Source organism: Pseudorca crassidens, chromosome 12 (genome assembly GCF_039906515.1).
Source record: "Pseudorca crassidens isolate mPseCra1 chromosome 12, mPseCra1.hap1, whole genome shotgun sequence".
NCBI lineage: Eukaryota > Metazoa > Chordata > Mammalia > Artiodactyla > Delphinidae > Pseudorca > Pseudorca crassidens.
In genome coordinates this window covers 85,321,784-85,341,475 of record NC_090307.1, presented here as the reverse complement: position 1 = coordinate 85,341,475, position 19,692 = coordinate 85,321,784, and the positions used below count along the sequence as shown (strand labels likewise).

General features: G+C 56.5%; 1 protein-coding gene across 6 annotated transcripts in view; it reads left to right on the top strand.

Annotated features, from left to right (window-relative positions):
* PITPNM2 (phosphatidylinositol transfer protein membrane associated 2) overlaps positions 1-19,692 on the top strand; it is a 144,652-nt gene that overhangs the window by 65,275 nt on the left and 59,685 nt on the right. Inside the window, exon 1 of one of the 6 annotated variants that reach the window (XM_067701036.1) lies at positions 3,338-3,805. The exons of 4 other annotated variants lie outside the window; for them this stretch is intronic. The gene's annotated coding sequence lies outside the window, so the exon portion shown is untranslated. Of the gene's footprint in view, positions 1-3,337; positions 3,806-19,692 lie in introns of those variants that run through there. One more of the 6 variants, XM_067701039.1, reaches the window with a different exon arrangement.

Sequence of the window (19,692 nt, the reverse complement as noted above, 5' to 3'; positions counted from 1 at the left end):
AACGGTAGGATATAGGTAGTGTGTGTATGGGTGTTCTTTAGGAAATGTGTTCAGCTTTGCTGTTTGTGTGAACCTTTTCATAATAAAGCGTCGAGGGGGCAAGTGAGAAGAGGATTGTGAAGAGAAGAATGCTTCCCAGGTCATGGCATTCAGAGATAGGACTCCAGTGGGTCTGCCCTCAAGTCTTTCTGTGTCAGAGCTGCAAGGCCTTGGCCTCTGCGTTGGCTTCAGCCTTTCCGGGGCCTCTGTCCCGACCGTGGGGAGCGAGGGGAGGTGGGACGATGGGTGCTGTGCCTGCCATGCTCCCGTCCACCTGAGGAGACAGCGTCCCTGAGATGGTGTCCACGCCCCTCCACTGGCCCCTGCTGTTTTGGTGTCCAGGTTAGGAGATGGCGGGGTTGTGCCCATTTGAGATCAGGAGTGGGGGCCCAGAGGTGGGCCTGGATGCGCCCCTGTCATGTCGTCTCCAAGGGGAGGAGCGGAGACCCCAGCCCCGGCCTCCCTGGCCCCATTCCTGCAGCTTGGAATGGGTGCAGGGCCAGTAGCCACGGCCAGTCCTGGAGCTGGGGTCGTGGACAGGAGCTGTGGCAGGGCTAGCGCCGGCAGGTGGGAGAGCCAGCCCAGCGTGGGAGAACCGCAGGGAGCCAGGGCCACGGAGCCTTCAGGGGCTGTCCACCCGGGAGGGCCGTCCACCCGGCAGGGCCGTCCACCTGGGAGGGCCGTCCACCCGGCAGGGCTGTCCACCCGCAGGGCCGTCCACCCGGGAGGGCCGTCCACCCGGCAGGGCCGTCCACCCAGGAGGGCTCACCCCCTTCGTCCTTCTCCACTTCCTGCATAGGAGGTTCTGTGCATCGAGGTCCTCCCCTAGTTGGACGTCCCCTCATCCCTGAGGGTGGGAAATGTGGCCGAAACTCATGGGGAAATGTGACTCGGGGTCTGGAGACTAATTTTTAGAAACCGAGAGGCAGGTGGAGGTCTGAATGCCTCCCCAAACACCAGGGCCCCAGGTGGTACCCAGGCCGCTGGGAGAGTCTCTGGTCCCCTCAGTCCCCGGGGAGTCTGGCTGGACTGGCGTGGTGTTAGATGAGGGGCGGGGAGCGCCAGTGAGCCTGGAGAGGAAGACTTGAACCTCCTGCCCCCTCACCCCCCTCTCCTCCAGGGGGCAGAGAACTGCTGCTATTGCCCCACTGGGTCAGGCCAGTTCCTCTCCCAGTCTGGCCGCCTCGGGCCCAGAAGGCCTGGTTTGGTGGGGGCTGCACCAGAAGTGTGGGGATTGGCTCTGAGCTGATGCCTTCCCTCTGGCATAAGGTTCCTCCACCCGCCTCAGGCTCTGCCAGCGGCTCCCCTTTCTCCATGGCAACTTAGCTCAGTGGTCCCAGTGGAGGAGAGAGAATCAATTCTCCCTCTTCCCTCCCTCCCTCTCCTCTCTCCCCACCCCTTCCTCTTGGCTTCCCTTCCTCCCTCCTTCGTCCCTGCCCGGCTCGCGGCTCCTCCATCCATCCGTCCATCCGTCCGTCCCTCTGTCTCCGAGGCGCCCTCCCGTCTCCAGGCATGAGTTGCCGGCAGAGCTGCGTGCCAGGGGCGGCTCCCTGAGGCCGTCAGCATGGGGAGCTTGGGGGACCTCCGCAGACATGGGGGGCTGCTGGACCAGCCCCAGGCCGGCTCCTGTGGCGTGTGGCTCCCAGCTCTAACATTTTGTCTCCCCTCTTCCCCTTCCTTACATTTTCTTCCTCAAAGGTAATTTTCTGCTAAAACTGTCAGAGCCTTAGGATGGGTTTATTAGCAAGGCAGGCTCTGTCCTGGTCACGTGGGCTGCTGTTTTCCCTGGAGTAGCTGGGGTGGAGGGAGAGAGGGAGGGAGAGGCATGGCCTGACTCAGAGCTCAGAGTTTGGGCGTGTGGGGGGGTCTCTCCTCCAGGGTGGCTGTGAGAAGCCCACTCCCGACTCCTGGTGCTTGGGTCTGTGGCTGTCCGTTGCTCTTCCAGTTTTCAGCCTAATTGCTACACACCATGAGCAGTCTGCTTTCCTGGACCGTGGTCTGACCAGGGGGAAGGGAAGGGAATTTAGGGGCATGCACGTGCACCCCAGCTGGGGCAGGTCTACCGAGTGTTGATGGCCGGGTACAGGTTTCTCTGTCTAATCCTTTCTTGCCTGAAAATGGAGTTCAGTAGGGAAATGTTTTGTCCCCGTAACCAAGCATCTCCGAGAAGATGGTGTAGTGAAGATCAGCCTCTGCCTGGTTCCCGGCAGAGGGGGTCCTGGCAGCCTGGCTGTCCTGGCACCACCATCTGTCTGGGACAGCCCCTCAGCAGAGTTCGGTTCAGACAGGATCCTGAGACTGCTGCCCAGTGGGTCGAGATTTTTCCCTTGTCTCTACCCCATCTCCAGCCATGGCGTTCAGGACGGTTTCTGCATGGCTCTCCTGGAAGGAATCAGTGAGGTTAATCCGTCAGCCGCCCGTCCCAGGGGCATTCTCAGGATCCGCGCCGCTCCCATTACCTCTGCACTTCTGGCAGCAGGTGATGGAAAAAGAACCCCTCGCTGTCAACTAGAACGTCTGTGTTGATGGAAAGTGAGGCCCGAAGAAAACGGATTTAGCACCCAGTTCTTAGAAGCCATGGCTTTGAATGGTGCTTGAGAGGAAGCCCTGTGTGATCTTTAAATAGAAAGTGAACACCAGTGACTCACAAGGAGACTTGAAAGTTTGGTTCAGGTATTGGGGGGGGGGAAACAAGTCAGCTCTGAACGTGGTCCCCACCTTGGGGGCTGAAATGGCAGGGAGTCTAGACATTCAGGCATGTGTCTCAGAGTCAGGCTTCTGATTGGATTATACATGTGTTTTCAGCATTATCTCTGGCGGATTGCTTTAAAAACAGACGGCCCGAGGCAGGGCCCCCCACCCCCAGCCCCCGCCGGTCTGGGTCTGTGGTCAGGTCTCTTTAAACTACATTTGTTCATCCCCCAAAGCCTGTTTCACTAAAGCCGCCTTAGACTCTGAGTCCTTGGTGCTTCCCTTTGATAATCAGATCGGTTCCTGTTGGGCAGGATGAAAATGCTTTTGTGTCTGCAGCGTCTGTGCTGTGTGTTGCTTTTCCTTTGCTTTGAGGCTGGCATCTGTCACCGAGACCCTCCTGGCATCTGGGCGCTGTGCAGGCTTCTTAATGACATTAGCCGCGTCTGGATTCTGGTTGGTTTGCTGTAAATTCTGATGGGTTTTACGAGTCGTGCGATGGGTGGGGAGGCGGTGTGCTGGTTGGGCTTGGTTGGGTTTTGGTTTGCTGGCGAACGGAAAATCTGATGTGACACGTAAAAGGTCAGCCCCGTGAGTGGCGGCGTTCATTCTCAGCTTTGCTCGCAGCCTCCACGGGAGGTGGCTGCAGCTGGAGTTACTCTGCCCCCCGGGCTCTTTCATGGGCGTCCAGGGTGCGGGTTGCTTTGGCAGTCCACGTGTGTGTTTAATCAGCAAGTCGGGAGGATGGCAGAGCAGGGCTGGCGATGGAGGGGGAGGGAGGCAAGGCTCCGCCAACCCGCCCGCTTTCATCCAAAGTGAATCCTGAGTGCTCTGTGCCAGCCTCCCCACCTCCCTCCCGTGTCCTCTGGCACCGGGAGCCAGCCCTCTTTCTTAGTGCGATTTCACGTAGCGGTGCCTTACTTGAAAGCAGCGTAAAGAGCTGCAGAGGGTGTGAGAGCAGGTCGCAGAGGTGAGAGCCCTGGCTGCCGGCTGCCGATGGCTCCAGCCGCCGAAAGCGTGGAAAGCTCATTCCAGGAAAAGTGGAATAGTCGCCGTGTTGGCTGGCTTTCGGGCGGTGAGTGGCTCTCTCTTCTTTAATTCCACGGGAGCACTGGGATTCAGGGGCGGGCTCGGTGGGAAGCGTGGTGGTTCGGACAAACCTCGCGAAGCCCGTAATGCTCCATGGGGAAAGTTTGGTTTGTCTTCCCCTGCGCGCTGGCGTCCCCCACCCAGGCTGTGTCGGGCAGGACAGGCAGTGCTGGTTCAGCGTCAGGGACTCTAGGACTCGGGACCACGACTGCCTCGGGAGGCTGAGCCTGTGCCCCAACCCAGCCCTGTTGCCCAGACTGAGAAAATCTCTTAGGGGTGGCAGTTCATCTTTTTACGCAAATGGCTTAAGAAATCGTGCAGGAGAACAGAAGCTCGTGAACGTTAAATTCTCCTGGTCTGCTGTGCGACGTCCCTGAATACACACATATATGCAGTCACACACATGCACACTCACACACACACAGATACGGTTTTCCCTTTTGCCATCAGGGGTGCATGTACCAGCTGGCATTCTGCCCTTGATAACATGATCTCCTATAAACAGTTCCCGGTACTGATAAGATCGCAGAGCTGTCCTTTCTATGCATTGCTTTTTAGCTCTGTGTCTTACCTGAGTGAGACAGACCGTTCGTGTCCACTTCTGGAAAGAGCTGCCTCCCTCTCTTACTGTTCCTCTTTTCCACAACCGCCCAGGCTCTGCTACGTTGTCAGGTGTTACAGACATTAGCACATTTGTGTCTGCAGAGGAAGCCCTGGGTGCCAACTTTTCATCCTGGGCTGCTGAGGGTCTCAAGCTGAAAGAAAGGGGGGGTCGTCAGAGAGAGACTGCTAAGCTTCAGAGGTGCTGAGCTGCGAGGCCGTGTGTGCATGCGTGCGTGTGTGTGCCTTCCCCACATTGTTCATATTTGGGCATCTTCAGCTGTGCTTTCCATTTCTCCCCATTGTCTTGTTCATTTCCCTGATCAAACTCTGAACTGGGATCTTAACACCCACCTCGCCGGCGCCTTCACAAATCTCATCTAATTTAACAATTTGCAACCACTTTAGAAGTGCTTGGTGTTGTCCCATTTTTACATATGAGGAAACTGAGTCTCAGAGCAGTTGAGTAGCCCACCCTGTGGCAGAACCAGAACTCAGATCTCTGACTCATTCATTCATTCATTCATTCATCAGTTACACATGCAGCCTGCTCTGCAATGGGCCCCATGCCACCAGGCTTTGGGATGAAGGGGAGACCCAGTCCTTGCCCTCCAGGGAGGAGTCCCTCCATCCCAGTTGTCTGAGGAGAGAAAAGGAAAGAAGCAGAGGGCAGGCGCTGAAGGAGGCGGCGGCCCCGGGTGGAGTGGGGAGTCCCTCGCTGGTGCCCACCCCAGCCCACCACTCCCGCCTGCTGCTGCACTGTAGACAATCTTGATTGGGTCCTGATCCGTCTGTGTTCTCCTGTGGGGGCAACCTGGCTCACTTTCTTTTAAAAATTGAGACATCATCTAAGGCCTTCCCTGGCGGTCCAGTAGTTAGTACTTCACGCTTCCACTGCAGGGGGCACGGGTTCGATCCCTGGTCGGGGAACTAAGGTCCCACATGCCGCGTGGCGCGGCCAAAAAGAAAACAAAAAATTAAGACATCGTCTTGTCATCAGGAAGACAGTCTGCGGAGTGGGCCTGTGTGTTTTATGCTGAGAACTTAGGTGTGGATGGCTCGGTGTAGAAGGAGGGCCACGTACCCCTGGACGCTGTGCCTCAGTTTCCTCATCTGTAACCTGGAGATAGCACCAGCTACTTCATGCACCTCAGCCTGGAGGAGGCAGGTGTGAGGGTGCTTGGCAATGAACCCCCGAATTGGCATCAGGATTTGTTATCATGCATTTAGATATCCCGGTACCTTACTCTCCGATGGCTCAGAAGAGACTGCAAGGTTTGGAGTATATAGATACGTGAATATAGGTATGCAAAGAGAGAGTGCACCATTGGTAAAGCAAATGATTTAAACAGCGATTCTGGGTAGAGAGAATCTGAGAGTTCTTATGTTATCTTTGCAACTTTTCTGTAAATTAGAGATTATGTGAAAGAAAGAAAAAAGACAGGTGTTTGAGGGCTTTTCCCCAGAGATTCACACAGTAGTGATATAACAGAGGAGGGTTTATACCTTAGGGAGCCCACAAGAAGCCACGTGAACAAAACCGATGACCGGCCCGCCCTGCAGGGGAGAAGGAGCCATTGTAGGGGCCCTTTCAGGTCATGGCCAGGCCACACTCTCTTGAGGCAGGGCTCTCCCTGGACACAAGGGCCTCCAAGGTTAAGCTCCTCCCCAGCTCCCTCCCTGGGCTTGCTGAGGCCTTCCCCGGGGCCTGAGTCTCTTCCTCCAGAGGACAGAGCCTGCTGCCTTCCCCAAGCCTGGAGAAAGTTGATGGTTTCTTGACGGGGCGCTGGTTTAGTTTTGGTCCGAGCTGCAGCATACCCTCCCATGCTGTCAGCCTTGTGACCTTCTGCTGCCCCCCGGGCTCCGGAGAGCCCCTTTCGGTAAATCCTTGCGTGGTTGCTGGGAGTTCCGGCTCTGCTCCCCGTGGGCCACCCCAGCCTCGATCGTCTCCCCGACAAAGCGAGCGTGGTGGCACCCGAGCCCGGCGCCTGAGCGGGCTCCGCTGCAGTTTCACCTTGCTGCCGTAGCGAGAAGAGCATTCCTCACCGGGTCCCCCCTCCTCTCTGAAGGCAGCGCAGAAGGTCGCAGGGAGGACAGGAGGCAGCACCAAGGGGGAGTTCGGGGCCATCTCACACCCTCGGCGGCCCACCGCGCTGGGGGAGCACGGAGGCGGGAACAAGTCAGAGCCGCTCGTCCTGTCCCCACTCTGCCATCAGCCCGGGTGTGAGACCTCAGAGCACTCCCTTGACCTCTCCGAGCCTCAGTTTCCTGCTCTGCACAGCAGGGTCACAGAGGGTGTGGGCAGAGCACCGCGATCCCAGCCGGCTCCCACCCTGCCTGTCGCCCTGTGCCTTGCCAAGCACTTCACAGCTTTCGAGGTGTGGACAACCATTATCCCCTCCTGTAGCTGCGACCGGGCTTTGTCAGGGCTGCAGCAGGCCGCACAGACAGGGAGCCGGGAACGGGGCATTTAAAACACTCTGGCTACCTGGATGTATTTGCCCGCTGGGCCCCTGCTAACTGCGTGGCTAAAGTCCTTCGTCCAGATTCCGGGTTCCTGGGATGGGGAGACTGGGAGGTGGAGGCTGTCCTTGGGGTGGCAGGGAGAGCAGAACTTGTTAGCCATGTGGACCCGGGGTTGAGTCCTGGCTGTGTGACCTGCAGAAGCCACTCAATCCCGTGAGCCTGAGTGTCGCCCCGTGCAGGACGGGGGTGGTCCTCCCACTGCGGGCGCTGGCTGAGAATGGACCCGTAGAAGGAGCGAGATGTCGCGGGTGATTGCTTTCTAGGGCAGTCCTCCAGGGTAGGACTTAAGAAAAGGATTCGTTTCAAATGGCCACTCTGTACCAAAGGTCGTCCTAGGATCAGGGCCAGGCCGGCTGCTGCTTTACATGTCCCCAGATGTTTGGAGAGCCAGTGCTGTGTCATGGCCAGCGGGACCTCCCGTCAGAGGTGTGGTCGCTAAGCTGCCTGTGGCCTAGAAGACGAAGACCTGGGCCCCGCCAGCCACCTGAGGGCACGTGGCACAGCAGTGTCGCTGTTGGGGAAACCAAGGCCCAGAGGTGTATCTCACTGCTGGAGCTGGGCGTGGCCACAGTGCCAAGGAGGGGCCTCCTCTGGACCCAGAAAAGAGCAGGGGACACGGTGACGTTCCTTCTGTGCAGCGCCCACACGGTGCACGACATTCTTGGGATGCCTCTTGCCCCAGAGTCGATCCAGGTTGGGCCGATGCATGAAGGGTCATGTCGATGCAGAGCCCTCAGTGGTGTCCCCGCCACCAGTCCGGGCTGAAGAACCGGTTGGTCCTGTGAGGTCATTGAGAAGGCAGGCAGCCTCGTGTGCAGCCTGAGGAAGAGGCTCTACACAGTGGGCCTTGGAGAAGAGCTTCCATCCCACGGGCAGCTGGGCTTCTCTCCGACCGCTTGGCAGTCCATTTGGACCCGAGTATGGCAGCCGGCGGGAGGGCTCCTGCCTCGGCAAGCGCCGCATTCCTCTGAGCTGCCTGACCCGGGTGCCCCACAAGGCCTGTCTCTCTCTGTTGGGGGGAAGGGGGTTTGGGGAGTGGACATCAGCAAGCACCTTCTGTGGGGGGGGCACCCCAGGGCACAGAGCCACTGCCTGCATGGTCCTAGGGCCCTTGGAGATGGTCTCACTCAAACCCCTCTGCTTTAGCTGGGAAACTGAGGCCCACGGAGGGCCAGGGACCTACCTCGTCCAGCTCCCTGGACCTCAGTAGCACTACCTTCTATCTGCCGCCTGATAACGTTCAGGGCCTGGGCGCTGTCCCCACGGTGGGTGTGGCACTAGGGCAGGATTTACACCCTTGAGCAGTGAGCCGTGCTGGGAGGAGACAGCAGAGCCTCTGGGATCTGCCTGCCTCACTGCGGGGGGTGGCTCACCTGCCCCTGGGCTCTGTCCCGTTGCCCCAGGCCGCCAGCAGAGGCTCCTGGCTGGGTCTTGCTACCCTGGACTCTCAGCTCACTGCCAGGCAGCCAGTGCAGACTTGATGGTTGTGAATTACCAGTGTGCAGGACGCATGCCCGGATGTGGCTTTGCAGTCTCCAAAGCATATTGCATCCGGTTTACCGGGTGAGTCTGGCTGCGGCCCTGTGCAGTGGCCAAGGCAGATGACCAGAGTCTTTTCATGCGGGGGCAGAGGGGTTGAGTGAGCTGCCTGAGGTCAGCCAGCAGCTCTGGGACAGAGTTTGGACTTCAGATCATTTGCCTAACAAACATTTGCCAGGCGACTGGCTTTATTGAGCAGCTGCTCTGGCCAGGCCCTGGGGAGATGGCTGTGAGCAAGACGCAGGGCCTGAGCTCAAAAGCAAGCCGGGGTGCGGGGGCTGCGGGGGGTGACATGATGGCTGGAGAGAGTCAACACCAGGTGCCTGTGGAGCTGACCGGGCCCGTGGAGAATCCTCACCTGGGCGAAGGGCTCTTTGAGCACAGGAGGGTCAGTCACCTGATTCCAAGCCCAGGGGGACACCAGCATGCGTCCCCTCACCAGCCAGGCTCTGCCGTGTGACCTCAAGCAAGCCCTGTCCTATGACTGCTCTCTCCACCTGCATGAAGAGGTCGAACCAGGCCACGTGTTTGCATCCTCTGGTGAGCTCCCCAGTATCCTTGGGGAACCTGTACAAAATGCAGGGTCCCGGGTCTCTCACATAGAGGTTCTAATTCAGTAGGCCTGGAGGGAGGGTCAGGAATCTGCATTTTGAACAAGCTCACTAGACGTTTCTAAAGCAGCTCACCCCTGTGCCTCAGTTGGAGAGATGCTGCACTTGGCCATGGCGAAGCCCTTTGAGCGCCGACATCATCGGCCCTACGATGACCCTGACCTTGCCCCTTGGCACGGCAGCGTCCGCAGAGCTGGCAGGGTGGAGAGCCAGGGGTTTGCTGATGCTCAGCTGTCTCAGCTCCCATACCTGGCAGGATCCCAGGGGAACCCTGGTCTCGGTTCCGAAGCTTCCAGAAGCCTTGGCCAGCTCCCCACCCCCAATGAGAGGTTCTCCAAAAATGAGACAGGAAGGGGTGCTGAGGCAAAGGTCAGGGTGGGGGGCTACCATTTCTCATCAGAGAAGCTGCGGTGCCTGGGTTAGGCCTTCACCCAAGGAGTGCTTCCGGGGCCGCTTGCTTGGGGCTGGTGCACCTGAGGACTCAGGCAGGCTTGTCTGGCCTGACCACGTGTGGGAGATTAGAACAGGCTGTCCAGGCGCCGGCATGGGGAAAGCAGGGAGGCAGGGCGGCTCCACGTCCAGCAGCCACTTCCCCTCAAGTGTCTTCATAGCAGACGGAGAAGGGCTTCTCGCCGGCCCCTCAAGTGACCTTAGCTAATCGGGCTGCAGCCCTTTTGAGAGCCTGGTGACAGGCTTGCTCTGTCCTGCCGCGCACTGGTGTCACCCTCCCAGCCAGGACGCCATTACCTTTTCTCCTGAACGCTCCCAGAGCAGGGGGACGCTGGCTAATGTCCATGTGGTCAGCTCAGGCTGTGTCCTGTTTCCTGATGCTGCAAACCAGTGAACTAGTGTAGGGGCTGCTGTGACAAAGGACCTCAGGCTGGGTAGTTTAGAACCACATAGGTATGTTGTCTCGCCGTTCTGGAGGTCAGGAGTCTGAAATCAAGGTGTCTGCAGAGCCACACTCCCTCTGAAGGCTCTAGGGGAGGAGCGTTCCTGGCTTCTTCCAGCTTCTGGTGGCCCCAGGTGTTCCTTGGCTTGTGGCCGCATCTCTCTGATCTCTGTCTCTGTGTCCACATGGTTGTCTCCTCTGTGTGTATCTCTGTGTCCTCTCCTTATAAGGACACCTGTCACTGGATTTTGGGTCCATCCTAAATCCAGGATGATCTCCTCTCGAGATCCTTAACTGATTACACCCTCAAAGCCCCTATTTCCAAATAAGGTCACATTCTGAGGTTCCAGCTGGGCATGAATTTGGGGGGGACACTCTCCCACCCGCTCTACCCAGCAGGCAGAGTGTCACCAGGTAAAGGGCGGGCCTGTTCGGCTGGCGGGGGTGGAGCAGTGGGCTGGCAGCTGGTTCCAGGAAACAGATCTGGGGCTTTTTAGCAGCCTCAGGCTCTGTTGTCAGCTAGGGCAGCTTTGCCACTGTGAACAGAATCAGAGCCCAGAGCCCAGGAGGTGGTTGCCAAGGGCTCAGCCACCCTGGAGAGGGTGTGCCGTTTGGACGCCTGCTTTACGGTGTCCTGGGCAAGAAAAGCTGAACGAGGTCCTGAAGAGCCAGCCTCAGGACCGGGTTGCATCCCAGGGAGACAGACTGCTCAAGCGTAAGAACTTTCCAACAGGACCTTGCAGTGGGGAGCGTCCCGTCCTGGGAGGTGCTTTCGCGGCCCTTGCAGGGCTGATGTCGCAAAGAGCATTCAAGCCCCATCCCGAGAGCTCCGAACCGGTGCTTGTCAGGGACTGACGGCTCCATCCGACAGCCACGGGTCCAGGTCGGAGACTCACCCAAGGGCAGCCAAAGAGATGCGGCAGAGCCAGCCCCGGCCCGCTGGACCCTCCCTCTGGCTGGTTTGTGGGTTTGTGGGGGGGGAGGCGTGCCCTCACGCATTGGCGTCAACTCCTCTGCAAGGCCCGACACCCCTCCCTGTGCCCCTTCCACCCTGTTGGCGTCTGCAGCCAGGTCTCCCTCCCTTGCTCTGTCCTGATGCTCCACATCCTGCCAGCTTAGCCCAGGAACCCCTTCCATGGCCGGCTGGGCACTCCGCCTGGCCCCCAGCTCTGCCTCTCTCTGAGCACCGAGCCCTCACTGGGCACTTCACCCGGGGCACAGTGTGGAGTTGTCATCTAGGTGCTTGGCACCTGCAAGAGCCTTCATCTCTGTGTCCAGGGTCTGTCCCAGACAAGATGCACTGAACACATCTCAGCCATGAGGGTGATGTTGGTCTCCAGACAACTCTGTGTACACCAGGCTGGACGTTTCTGGAGGGCATGAGGTCCAGCCCCGCCTTGACCTCCTGCAGACCTTGGGCAAGTCCTTGTCCCTCAAAGGGCCCTGTGTCCCCATCAGCTAAGGAAAGACGGATCCTGCTGTTGTGTGAAACCCGTCCTGTGTCTGACTTCTGGAAACCAGGGGTGATGGAGGGGACCTTGACACGGTGCCCGAGATGCAAGCATCCCCCATGGCCGGGACCAGATGCCCCACGGCTGCCTGGCGGCTGGCATCTCAGCCACCTGGCTGCCTCCCTTCCCACACCTGTGATGTCCCTCAGATCCTCCTGTTCAGAGAGAATAGCCTCGCCAATGAAGTCCCCGCTGATTCCCAGCCCCGCCCAGGCTGCCTGTCCACTGGAGCCACCTGCCTCATACTCAGCAACTTTAAATTTTTTTTATTGAGATGAGATTCACATAACATAAAGCTGTGGCATGTAGTACACTCAGAATGTTGTGCAGCCACTGCTACTGTCTAGTTCCTAAACATTTTCATCACCCCAAAAGAAAACCCTGGGCCCAGCTCTGGGGCTTTTCTCCCTTTTCTGTTTTATTTTAAAATTGTGATAAAATACACATAACAAAATTTACATTTTAACCATTTTAAGTGTCCGGTTCAGTGGTTACGTACATTCACATTGTGCAACCATCCATCTCCACCATCCATCTCCAGGACTCTTTTCTTTCCCCAAACAGAAAATGTCCCCATTAAACACTAAACCCCATCCCTTCTCCCCCAGCCCCTGGCACCCACCATTCTCCTTTCTGTCTCAATGAATCTGTCTGGGCGCCTCGTAGAAGTGGAATCATACAGTCCTTGTTCTTTTGTGTCTGGTTTATGGAAGACATGTAGCCTCATGTCTTCCAGGTTCATCCATGTTGTAACGTGAGTCAGAATTTCCTTCCTTTTTAAGGCTGAATAACATTCCATTGTGTGGATCGACCACATGTGTTTATCAGTTCATCCATCAGTGGACACGTGGATCGCATCCATCTGTTGGCTACTGTGAGTCCACCCCTGGGGCTTTTTGAGAGTCTAATGAGAAAAGCACAGGGCCAGCGGTCTGTCTGGGCTGTCGGACTCCCAGGATATGCTCCCACCTCCCTTAATCCATAATTAGCTCCAGACCTGAGCCCAGGCCCCAGTGGAAAGAAGATCATTCCAGAATGCCCTACACCGCCTGTACCTTCCTCTCCGAGCCACGCTGCCTTCCCTGCTCTTGGGCCCCCATTTTCTCCTCCAGAAAGATAAGGATACAGCTTGCTGAGAACCTCAGCCCTCAGTGGAACTGGCTGACCTTGGGCATGTCGCTTCCCTTCTCTGAGCCCTTGCCTGTCATCTGTCAGAAGGACGTAATAACCTGTGTCCACCACTCCCGTGGTACTCTTCGAAAACCCCCTAAGTGGCTGTTCGCATCCTTGGGCCTCCAGTCTTTACTCCCAGCCCTGTTCCCCCGTTCATTCTGTCCACAGGTATTTTCTGAGCACCTGCCCTGGGTGAGCTGGGGCTGCAGGTGGGGGACTGTCCAGCAGACGGGGCTTTGAGCAGCCTTGGAGGGATGACCAGACATATCAGGCCGAGGCGGAGTTCACTTCTGGAAGGAGGTGCCCAGTGTCATGTTATTTAATCCCAGGTGCCGAGTGTCATCTTATTTAATCCCACCTAACCCAGTGAGGTGGGCGATGTTTCTACAAACGGGTAAACTGAGGCCCAGAGCGGTTAAATGACTTACTTGCTCGAAGGCAAGGCTTAAATTCGAACTTAGGTCCGTCTGTTCCAAAGCTAGTCTGCCCCACCGCATCTTGCTGCCTCCCACTAGCTTTGTTTGTTTGTTTCACCACCTGGTTTTATTTTCTTTTTTGCAGGGTGGGGGGATGGTGCCTGCCCCCGCCACCCCCGCCACCCCCGCGCCGGCTGTTCAGTGCCTCCTCACTCCCCACCCTGTTGACATGGGGCGTTTGCTGCGCTGGTTTTGTTTTTGACCCAGTCAGCCTGGCAGGGAAGTGGCGGGCTGTGTGCAGAGCTTCCCAAAATAGCCCCAGGCTCCCCGCCAAAGATAGAAGAGCCAGACTGTGTGCAGTGGGCTTGGACCAGTTAAGATGACTCAGTTCTGGATACCCCAGCCAGCCTCTCTCTTCTTCTGACCTCCCCTCGAGCCCACCTGACCCGCACCTCCCCCAGCCTGGGCCACCGGATGCTGCTTCACACCCCTGTGCCTCTAAGGTGGCCTTACTCCCAGGAGTGCCCAGAGGCTGCGGAGGGCTGCCAGCTTTGGGCTGCTGGCTTGGGTGGGTAGCCCTGGCCTGGAATCAGGGCTTCTCATTCCCTCCCTGGGACTGACTTGCCTGGCTTGACCTTGACCAAGTCCCCGCCAGCGTCTTGGCTTCAGTCTTCCAGTTGGAGATGGAGGAGCACATCTGTCTACTGCCTCGTGTCGTCGTGGGGACAGGGGTCCCAAACGGTGGGGGGAAGGTTGGTGATAACAATAGCGATGAGTTATTTCTTCCTATCCTGACTGTTTTGAGTGTGAGGGTACAGTTCAAAGGGAAGCCCTCCATTAGCAGGGCTGTCCCAGCATCACGATCTCCATCATCGTGGTACTGACGGCAGCCGCTGCTGTTCCTTGGGTGTTGTGTGCTGGGCACTTTACATTCATCGTCTCTTCATTTATCCCCCCTGACTACCCCGTGGGGGTGTCCATGGCATTGGACTGACTTCTATAAATGTGAGAACTCAGGCTCAGAGAGTTTAACTTGCCAAGACCCAGTGGAGGGTGGAGCCGCCATGGGAACCCGCTCTGGCTTCAAAACTGGATTCTGCCTGGGATGTCTTGCCCCCTCCTCCAGGGTAAGCCTGTCCCTGCTCTAGGCTTCCCTCTCCAGACCATGAACCTAGTCTCATGGGGGCTGCCCTTGGCATCCACAGCAGCTCAAAGATTCTGTCTGTGTTCACCCAGGGAACCTGGTATAGGACAGAGACACACTAAGGCTTGGCCTCAAAGAGAGCCATGAGGCCATAAGGGCATCTCTGGAACGGAAGGGGCCGCATCTTTAACACCCTCCTTATTTATTTATTTGTTGAAGTAGAGCTGATTTACAGTGCTGTGTTAGTTTCTGGTGTACAGCAAAGTGATTCAGTTATACGTATATGTATATATATATATATATTCTTTTTATTTTTTTTAAATGACAGTTGTATATATATTTTTAAATTTTATTTATTTATTTGGTTGCACCGGGTCCTAGTTATGGCAGGCGGGCTCCTTAGTGGCAGCTTGAGGGCTCCTTAGTTACAGCTCGCTGGCTCCTCAGTTGTGGCATGGGAACTCTTACTTGCAGAATGCATGTGGGATCTAGTTCCCTGACCAGGGATTGAACCCAGGCCCCCTGCATTGGGGCGCGGAGTCTCAACCACTGTGCCACCAGGGAAGTCCCTATGTATTCTTTTTCATTTTCTTTTCTGTTATGGCTTATTACAAGATATTGAATTTACTTCCCTGTGCTATACAGTAGGACCTTGTTGTTTATCTTTTTTTAAATAAATTTATTTATTTTATTTATTTATTTTTGGCTGCGTTGGGTCTTCATTACTGCATGCGGGCTCTCTCTAGTTGCGGCGAGCGGGGGCTACTCTTCATTGCGGTGTGTGGGCTTCTCATTGTGGTGGCTTCTCTTGTTGCAGAGCACGGGCTCTAGGTATGTGGGCTTCAGTAGTTGTGGCACGAGGGCTCGGTAGTTGTGGCTCATGGGCTCTAGAGCTCAGGCTCAGTAGTTGTGGCGCACGGGCTTAGTTGCTCCGCGGCATGTGGGATCTTACCGGACCAGAGCTCGAACCCGTGTTCCCTGCATTGGCAGGTGGGTTCTTAACCACTGCGCCACCAGGGAAGTCCCTGTTTATCTATTTTATATATAGTAGTTTGTATCTGCTAATCCCAAGCTTGTAATGTATACCTCCCTCACCCCCAACCTCCCCCTTTTTATATTGTACATTGAAGCAACTTCACAGAACAGTCATCGAGTATTTCCCAAGTACCACGCCCCGAGGGCGCCTTCCCACTCCTTGAAGAACCCCGGGAGGCCCGATTGTTCCGACTTTGCAGCTCAGTAAGGTCAGGCCACCCAATCCGAAGCCATCGGCTCCCACGTGGCAGTGCCAGGACCAGCTCCCAGGCTGCCTGGTGCTTTTGCTACCCTTCCAGGGTCCAGAGAATGGGAAGCTCTTGGCCTCCACGCCCCAGCCCTGTACCTCATTCCGGCCTCTCCCTCCTGTCGGGTTCAGGTGCATCAGCACGGGCAGGGGTTAGCCTGAGCAGGTGTCTGTGGGTTCCATCCCCAGATCGGGTTGCGTCACCGTTTGCCTCCGCGCCCAAGGCTGGTGTGATTATACTTGTGTGCATTGCCACGTGTGTTTATTTGTGCACGCGTTTGTTTTTGCTTTGTGACTGGTCATGTGCTGTGTCCCACGGCTCGGGGCCTGGCGGGTTTTAGGGGCAGGGCACATGTGACTCTCATCTGGACCTCATCGGCTGTGAGATGAACCAGGGCTGACGCACAGTTGTTTCCCCAGTTTGTGGTGAAAAGCACTGACATGTAGAGCTGCAATCCCTTATCCTCAGTTCCAAACTCCAGCAAGCTCTGAAAACCAAACGCTTTTCCATAATTCACTTGGCAGCGAGCTCGGGCCTGAACCGAGGTGAAGCTATTTATAGTCCAAGTGAGGCTATTTATAGCCCGTATGCGTCCTATGTTCATGTATCTCACTGCAGAAATGTCCACGGATTTGATTATTGGATGCTGCTGAAACATGGAGTATTACGCATCTTAAGTGTGGGGAGTTCTGAATGCTTGAAAGCATCTGGCCCCAAGAGTAAGCCTACTTTTGTACTGGTGACAATTAGCCTCTGCCCCCAGCCCCCCCCCCACCCCGCCAGGGTCCCTCCCAGTGTCCGTTTCCTGGAGCTAAAGTGGTGATGCCACCCACAGGGGCCCCAGGACCCCACCCAGCACCACTGGCAGTGCTCAACAGATATTTTTATGGTCACCGTGGGTGACAGAGCACATCTTTATTGCCAGGCACAGCGTGGGGTGCTCTCCACACGTATGTCTGACACCCCTCTTTGGATGTAGTACCACTCGCCTTTACAGATGAGTAAACTGAGGCTCGGGCTTTTATGTATGTTATCTAAGGACAGAGAGGGGAGAAGGGAAAGTGCTAGGGCTCAAACTTGCCCTCCCATCTTGCTGCCTCTCTGGGAGGGAGTCTGGGGACACAGCAGTTCGACTTCCTGGATTTGCAGCCGACACACGTTGAAATGGGGAGGGAGCAAGCATATGTGTCCCAGGTGCCTATGGAGGGGAGCAGACAGATGCGAGCCAGGCCCAGCCCCTGGCAGGGAGGAGGGGGGAAGCAGGAGGCACTCTGCGCTGCAGGGCCTCCCTTGGGACCTACTGCCCACTCCCGCTGCAGTCCCGCTTCTCAGATGGTCCTTTTGTACAAGCACCTTTGCCATTCCCCTGCCTTGTCTGTTCCCAGCAGCTGGTGGCTGCTGCCACTCCGAGCTGCTCGGCCCCCGAATCTTTTCTGCAGTTCTCTCTGAAACCACAGAAACACAGGGAGTTGGCATAACTTTGCTCCAACCCCATCTGCCTGCTGTTCTTGGGGACCAGCTCCCCTCATAACCTTCGGGAGCTCCCTTGCTCTGAAGTCCCCGAGCGTGCAGGCTCTTTCCCATGCATCTCCCATCATCCTGTGACGACCCAGGAACCCCTCGCTGCCGGCCATGGCAGTCCTGCCTCAGAGCCTTTGCTGGGCCTCTTACCCACCAGGAGTGCCTCCCACCCCTACCTCAGCCATACCTGCCCCGCAGTGCCGTAGTGCAGGGAGAGAGCGGATCCTGGGAGGGCTGCAGGTTCCTTGCCTGCAGGGTGGGCTCGGAATGGCTGCACTCACTGAGCTGTGGCTGAACTGGCCTCAGGGCAGGTGCCCGATATGGTATGTACCTTGGCACAAGCCACTAGCAGGGACTTTCTTCTTGCCTGCCTTACGGGTCAGGAAGTTCCCCTGAGCTTCCATGGCCTTAAAGAAGGCAACGGTGGCCCACTGTGGAGAGCTTGGGGTTGAGAGGCTAGTGCTCTGGGCTCCAGTTGCAGCTCTGCCCTGGCTCCCTAGGGGGAGAGGAGGGAAGGATGGGTGCGTGTATGGCTAGATGGATGGGTGCATGCATGCATGGCTTGATGGCTCATGCGTGGGTGCATGGATGGATACATGGGTGCACGTGTGGCTGGAGGAATGGCTGGATGGAGGGGTAGGTGGATAGATGCATAGATGCATTGATGGGTGGATGGATGCATTGATAGATAAACAGATCAAGTCCCTGCCCCTCTCTGGGCCTTAATTTCCCATCTATACAATGGTGGAGTCAGGTAACAAGTTCCCCTTCAGTTTCTGAGTTTTGTGATCCCATCTGTGTCAACCTAGCACCCTTAAAGATCCCTGCCCCACCCCAGGCACCGATAAAGAGCGCCACACCTGTGCCCAGGGGCTCTGGAACCCTCTCTCGGTTGCACTTCCCACCAGCCACTGGATGTGCCCTGTGCTGGCCTCAACCCCAGCGTTCATCCTCTGCCTGTGTGTGTGTTGTTTGAACTCTGCATGTCTATTCGTCTGCTCTAGTTGGAGGTGCAGTTGTGTTTTCTTCTGACTTTTTTTTTTTGACAAAACCATTTTTTTATCTGTGGTGGGGGACTGTATGTCCATTCAGGATGAACCACTGAGCAAACAGTGGGTGGAAGTGTTGTTACGTACAGTAGAAAGGAACAGCGCCCCCTGGAGTTGGGCAACGCTGCGGTGGCATCAGGCCCTGGGGGTCCACAGGAAATAACGCGTGGCCTCGGGTCCTCGGAGAACTCACAGTTTTGTGGGGGAAAATAAGATCTCGAAGCAGCCCAGATGTGAAGTAGCATCATGCACAGTAACACATGTCCTTCGTGCGGAGAGCTTGGCGGAGGGAGGGGCAGCTGTGGCTGAGGAGGCTGTGAGCCAGGGACGACTCATCAGCAAGGTGGGGCTCGGCGGGGCTCAGCCTGCTAGGCTGGGCATCCTGGGGGAGGTGGGGTCCAGATGATGGCACTAAGTGCAGGCACCCAGACCCGCTGGGGACCTCCACGCATGAGGCTGTCCCATCACTAGTTTAGGCAAGACCTCGAGTGCCAGGATACGGAGCTCAGGTGTTCTTTGTTGAATAAAGGTGAATTCTTGAAGATTTTAAGCAGGAGGGTCACACAATCAATGCCCCTCTCTTACAGTATGCTGGGGGATCTTTGCTGAAAAAAAAAAAGGGTAACTTGGAAAACTCACCTATGGTTGCTGCTCTGAGCCCTTGGGACCTAGGAGCTGGGATGTTGGCTCAGAAAAAAGGGGAGGCTGCTAAGACTTCCTGGATAAAGAAGGGAAACTGATAAATGAAGTTTTGCATGAGTTTTTTTCCTAAAAAAAATTGGTTTTGGAGATGAAATTCACATAACATAAAAAAGAAACCTAACCGCATTAAGGTGAACAATTTAGTGGCGTTAATACATTAACAGTGTTGGGCAACAGCCACCTCTGTCTAGTTTCAGAGCATTTCCATCGCCCCAGAAGGAAACCTTGTACCCATTAGCACCAGCCCCTGGCACCCACCAATCCGCTTTCCTTCTCAAGGGATTTGCTAGTTTGGATGTTTCGCATCAGTGGAATCATGCATCAGATGCTGGGGGCCTTCCAACCTGACTTTTCTGTTCTGTTTTGCCCCACCATGCCCTAAGCTCACCCTGTACTTTCTGCTCTGTGGCCCTGAGGCCAGGCCTAGGTCCAGCCTGGCTGTAGCTCCCAGCCTTGCACTGGTCCAAGAAGGATGTTCAGATAGATTCTATGAAGAACAAATCAGTGAGCCGCAAGCTGGACCTGTGGGAGAAGCAGCCCTTGCGCCCTGCTGGGGCATTAATTGTGTGTTTGGCCATGTGTTGAAGGACAGGGCGTGAGGCTGGGGCAGTGCCCGGACAGCAAAGAGGACAGACCCAGCTCCAGAAGCCACAGTGACACAGTGACAGTGGCATCTGTGGCCCAGGCAGGCTCCTTCCTGGCCTTCTCTGGGCCCACCCTCTGTCTAGATCCCTTACCAGGACTGAGGCTAAGGGCTCACCGTGTAAGCTGCCCACGGAGGAAGGGGGCAGGGGCCGGTCCAGGGGAGGTGGGCTGTCTACTGGCCCCTGTCCAGACTGCCCCCTGGAAGATCCCCCAGAAATGGCCCCAAGGCTTCATTGCTTTCTCTCTCTGACTGTCCGGAAA